At 39.4% G+C, this 6,000-nt stretch overlaps 1 protein-coding gene across 1 annotated transcript in view; it reads left to right on the top strand.

Moving 5' to 3' along the window:
* Positions 1–6,000, top strand: part of LOC104835197 (MDS1 and EVI1 complex locus protein MDS1-like) — a 177,070-nt gene that overhangs the window by 123,663 nt on the left and 47,407 nt on the right. The window lies entirely within an intron of this gene.

The following is a 6,000-nucleotide window of genomic DNA, read 5'->3' as shown; positions in this document are numbered from 1 at the left end:
AAATACTGTTCTATAACTGAAAAGCAGTTTGGGATGCCCTGTAAGATGTCCACAAATGTTGGAAAATTATTTTGCCGCGATGGGATTTTTAACAGCATGAACTGGGTTCCTATCGAAATCAGGTGGGAGCTGGGGGCTGACTTCCTCTGTGTCTCTTTAGCCAGGCTGTTCTAAAGCCATTTTATTTTTAAATACAGAAAAATCACGACAGTCAAATAAATATTGTTGGAAAAGAAACAGTATTATAAAACTTCAGCAACCCATCCAGAACATGATTGCTCTGATGGCTAGAAGCTGCTTGATTTCCAGCCTGTGGTACTCCATAGCCCTTACTGGATTGTTTTGGTGTCAACCTTGTTGTTTAGATTAAATAACTTCCTTTTCTGGTGCTTACCCTCCCGAGCACCAGAGTCCTCTAAGTGGAGGGTACATGTATCTACTCTTAACCTTAGTTTTGCTGAGCTGAATCAGGAAGGATGTTTTAGTCTTCTCCCTTCCTTGGTTCTTGCTTCACCGGTAACTTTGGCAGTCCTTCCTCACGCTCTAGCTTCAACTCGTTTTTTGAACCATAATGATGAGAACTGTGCCTAGCTTTATTTGACATATTTCTTACCAATGCCAGGCACAGTGAAATCAATTCCCCCTGTCAGGAAACATCACTCCTGAGTCACCCAAGATGGTCATAAAATTATTCCATTAATTGCTTAGGGTTGGTATGATCAACCAAAGGAGGAGACCTGCCTCATCCTGTGTCTCCAGCTCTGGAGCTTCAGCTCTTGGGCAGGTTTGCTTGGTTTCATCCCCAAGCACATGTTGTTTCATCCCAGTCCCACCACTCTGCTCCTCAAAGTCACCTGATTCTCCCCGAATGATATTCTCACCTCATTCTCAAATGGTGATGATGGTCTCCTTTTTCTTATCTGTCATTAGCCTGATTCCTGCTTTTCCTGCCAAATTCACTACTACCACCTGGAATGTGATATTCCTCCTTTTGTAGCCATCTCCTCCTAGCCAATGCTCTACCTACCCAAAAAGTCTTTTTGCACAAATCTCCATCTATATCATCTTACCTAATAATTTCAATGTATCATTGCAAGAAGTGTGTTATTGAAATCTAGGTAGAGTAGAGCTAATTTTTGCCTTGCCTTATCTAGAAAAAGAAAAAAAATACATTACTCCCATACGATTTAATTTCTGTTAGTTCCAGGCTGCATTTTAGTCATTTTTCTATTTGTTTCTGTAGCTTTAGTTAGTATCACTCCAAAAAGCTTTTCTGTAGCATTGTGTAGTGTTGATCAACATGTAGTTGTATGCATAATATAGAAAAATAATTATTTGGGCACTTATATATTTATGCTGCTGCTTTTGCTATAAGCAAAAAGTAAGGCACACCATTTTGAAAACTGGGCCCGATCTTCTCCTTTGTCTTCAAAACCTTCTGCTAAAAATGTGTTGAGTTTTTTAGCAATCTTGTGGGAAGACAGGGTAAAGAACATTTTTTCCCCACAAAAGAGCATTGGCTGGAATACCACATCTTTTAAAAATTCCTTTCATGTTCCAAATAAAAATATTATCTTTACGGTAAAAAGGATGTTTAATATTTCCCTACTTTTTATAGTTTTATAGTTGCCTACTGGTTTTTCTCAAATTTTCAAATTTTGTGCCAGTTTTCAGCCAGGAATAAAATTTTAAGCCAAGTTATAAACCACTGAAAGAGAAACATTGGTACAGCCTTAAGTATAATAACAATGCCTCTGTGTCCAGTATTTTGATATCTGTGATATTAATTTGTACATTTTGACTTCCTAGATATACATTTGCAATAAAAAGTGCAGGATTTTTTCTAATTAGGAAATCATTGCTCCCTACTGGTTGGAAAAGCAGCTACCACTGGTTTGTGTTATGGCTGAAATCCCAAGAAGAAATGTGGGGGCTGCTGCCTTCCTCAGTTCCACTAGTGTCAGCAGGAAAAAAACCTTGCTGAAGCTCATGGCAGAGCAGAGGCGTAAACGCTGTGAGAGATCAAAATCATCCCTGTTATTTCCAGGAGACAAACGATGGGTCCCACTGAATACAACAGGTGCTACTTCAAGGAAAGAAGTGCCTGATATTAAAAAAAATTTCACTTTCTCAACTTCATGGGAATGGCTTTCCACCATAAGCTTAAAAAATTAAGTTAATTATCTGCTCCTTTGAAGCAGCCAAAAGTGTCACTTCCAGTGACATCCGAAGCGTTAGCGTTAGCAGCTCTGACAGCTGAAGGAGTGACCGGCGGAGAGGCTGTCACCACTCTAATTTGGATAAGAGGAATCTTCAATTCCCTGATTGTTGGCCAATACTGTAATGGAGGGGATACTTCCCTGCGCAGGCACCAGGTAGCTGCGATCATCCCACGATGGGATGGGTCGTGCTAGAGGGTTTCCCTGAGCAATACTGATTAACCTGCTCACAGACACCTGCAGAAGGACACAGGCTGGTTAAATTTCAGAAATGGGCTGCTGGTACAATAGTATGTGAGCACGGTTTGGGCTGCACCTGTGTGTTGCGGTATTGGTCTGAGCTCTGAGTCTTCTTTTTTGAGTACTGGTGATGTTAATATACAATTTTTATATATATTATATGTATGTAAATTTATATATTAGGGTTTAAATACCTGGGCATTAAATTTTTGGTGCAGCCTGGGCTGTATCCCCTGTCTGGTGTATGAGGGCTCAGCCTGCTAGTTGCCATTGGAGTCTGCAGGTGTTTGAGTTTCACAACTCACCAGATTCAGCTGTGAAAAGCAGGTGTAAAATTGACTGGGGGCACTCAGGAGTTCTTAGCCAGTGTCTGTGGTGCTGGGTGAAGGTTAAAGTCCCTTCTCTGCCCCTCAAGCAGGTAGGTCATTCTGCTAATTTTATTTAGTCTAAATGCTTAAGCTAAATTGTTGTGCAAAAGTTTTAAACTTCCTTTAAGCTTAGTTTATGTAATTCTGTAACTTTAATAGAGTAACAACCTTTCAGCTTCTCCCTCTGTATTTTATGCATCTGTAAAAAAAACTTTCCCTTTTTCTCTTAAAATAGTAACTGGCCCCTTATGGCCTGAGCTGTATGCTGCTCTGAAACCAGCATTCTTAACAAAATAGTAATGTAGAAATTTTGATGGCAATTTTTTTCAATTTTTCTTTAAAGAAAATATCTTTCTTTTCTCTAAATTTGCTTTTTTACAAAAAAAAGTGAATCTTAAAGTGAGCTTAAGTACAAGTTCTTAATCTGAGTGGCTCTGACTGTGGAGGAAAGTCTGTATTTGAATTTGATGTCTTAAGCTTATGCCTGTTGAATTTTCAAGGGGTGCATGTACTTGAGAAGGGTACAGCAGGAGGGAAAAACTCATAGAAAGCTCTGTGGGTGCTACTCAGCTACACCTGCTGCTTTTCCAGGTTTGGTGAAAAAACAATAATCTTCACCATTATTGGAGTGGCACGCTTAATATGGTAACTGGGATAAGTGGGAATTGTGCCTATGTAACCGTTAACAGTGTTTTCTTAAGGTGACTTTCAATATTTTATTATACCAGAGCACCTATAGATCAATTCATTAAATCAAAAATTGTGAGCTTAAACATTGGATTCTTTCATCTATTCTGGATACTTGGACTTCTGTCCTCCACAAACATGTAAGCTTTTCTCATTTGATAGGAGTAAACGATATGAGGCTACAGGTTCATTGCTTAATATTCACATGTTGGTTATTTTCACTTTGTTCCCTTCAGTAACATCTGATTATCTGTTTAAATGGTGGAAAACTTGATTAGGAAGACAAATAATAGTGATGGAATGAAGGACAGAGACAGAACTCTATTCTTATGAAATCTAATTCCTTGTTTTAGAATATTGTTAAACTTCTGCAGAGGTTACTGCGGTGGGAACCTAAATTGCTCTGTCTTGACCTCTAAAGTATCAATAATACTTATAAATACAAAATGTACCTGGGGGACACTTCAGACATTGTCTGCCTTAGTGGAGAAATGATGGTTTGTCCCAAAAGGAGCATCTGTAAAGATGCTCTTTTTACCTACACTTGCACTCTTTATGGTGCAGAACCTGAAGGCCAGGCAGGAGCTGGAGTGAAATGAAATACCAGCTGCTCAGAGTTTCTGTGATTTGGATCTTGCCTTCCATCAAACTAAAACTCACCTGGAGTGAAATGTTCCTTTCATGTCCCTCACAAATACCATGCTGAGGATTTATATCTAGTGTAGGATTTCCAGCTAAATGTGTAAGTGTTGGTTTAACTGCCCTGCCTTGATGTAAGGGCTAGTGGAAGCAGTCACACCTAGGTAGTAGTCCAGAGCTGCTTTATTTTCCAAGTCCTGATTTAACATATTGGCTACTGAGCACAATGGTTTTGGGTTGGAAAAATATTTAGAAAAATTCCCAACTGTGTTGCTCCAAAATGGAGTACCCTTGTGTCAAGATATTTGTGGGTGCCTGGTCTCATGTAGAGTAAGTCTTAGTGTGCCACCAGTAAATGGTATGAGATTTGTGCCCATATCAAAATATCAGTGAAATCATATTGTTAGCTGACTTGTTGTGGAGAAAATTACATCTTGGGGAGTCCAGAGGTAACCTGCTCTCCCAAGAAAGTTGCTAATGAATCAAAGTGGAGACATACCACCTTCTTTCTGATATTTGCTCAAGCCATGTGTTAGCTTGGTTGGTGCCTGGAGAAGAGACGTCTGTGCTGTGGGAATTACTGGTGGCACAGGCTTAGTAGGAGATGTTTCTCTCTCCGAGCTGCTAATGAAGCTGTGCTCTGGTATGATGTCTGGGTGTTGTCATTAAGGCACATCTGGGTCATATTTTTAAGTGTTGATCTGTAATCACAAATACATGTTGCTGAGTTGTGTTCAGGTGTAGTCTGTGTTCTTCATGCTTTGCAGCTTTAAATAAAGCATTAGATTCAAGTAAAGGGCTTGTGATAATAGTGTGATGTGGCTTATTGTGTTTGGTGTGGTTTGTTTTTTTATTTTTTTTATTTTAGATGTGAAACTGCTTGTGGTTTATGAGAGCCCCTCTCTGATCTGATAGAGATTTTTAGATGTTGTGGTTATGTCCCATCTGCACTTTAGGTGTATGTGTTCATGCTAACTAGATACCTCTGTGGGTTTAAATGGATGTGTTATTTATCAAATCTCTGTTTCTAATGCCGATTGCATTGTAAAACAGCCTGAACTTTTAAAATTAGCAATAAATTCATTTCACTGAGAGGAGTGAGTGGCATATTTGCACATTATATATGTCAATTGGACTTTTCTATGGCTTTTTAGAATCATTTCAGATTAAAGGTGGACAGAGTAGTTTCCTAGGAACCAGGTACTCATGTGAGATGTCTGTAAAAGCAAATTGCTGGTGAGCTGCTGATTACTGTCTCTGTTCTGGGGCCAGTCTGCTTGGGTAAGAAGCCAAATCACAGATGGTGTTTGGATAGATGACTTCAACTCCAGGCTCACCGCAAAGAACTGGATAGCTATTTCTGTTTGGTGGAGTCTAATTCTGGTGAGAAGCATAAAATGCCTATGTTGGAAGAAGGTTATCAGGAATATTGATAGCTATTACCTACATAGTCCAATAATTAGTAAATTATGTAGAAAAAATAGCCTCTGCTGTGTATCACAACTTGTCTCAGAGATCTATTAGTAAGACAAAAGTCTTATTCATATTAGAATAAAAATTATTTGTACAGCCTGGTTTAGCAGCACCATAAAACAACTCTATGTCAGAAAAGTTCAGATGCTTCTTTGCCCCTACAGTGTGGAGGCCAGAGAGTGAGCTGGGCTCTGGGCATCACATGGAGAACATTTCTGCATCCTAGCATAGACAGGGAACAGGTTGTTCCTATGCCAGTGAGGATTGCACCTTTCTGGGCAAGGCTATTCATTAGTGGAAGTTGTGGTCGTTTATAAAGGAGTAATCCTGCTTTCCTACTATCAGAGCTCCTAAAAGGGCCTGGGTCAAAGTAG

This window comes from Haliaeetus leucocephalus, unplaced genomic scaffold (genome assembly GCF_000737465.1).
Source record: "Haliaeetus leucocephalus isolate CR32 unplaced genomic scaffold, Haliaeetus_leucocephalus-4.0 Scaffold362, whole genome shotgun sequence".
In the NCBI taxonomy this organism is placed as follows: domain Eukaryota; kingdom Metazoa; phylum Chordata; class Aves; order Accipitriformes; family Accipitridae; genus Haliaeetus; species Haliaeetus leucocephalus.
This window is presented reverse-complemented; position numbering and strand designations above follow the sequence as displayed.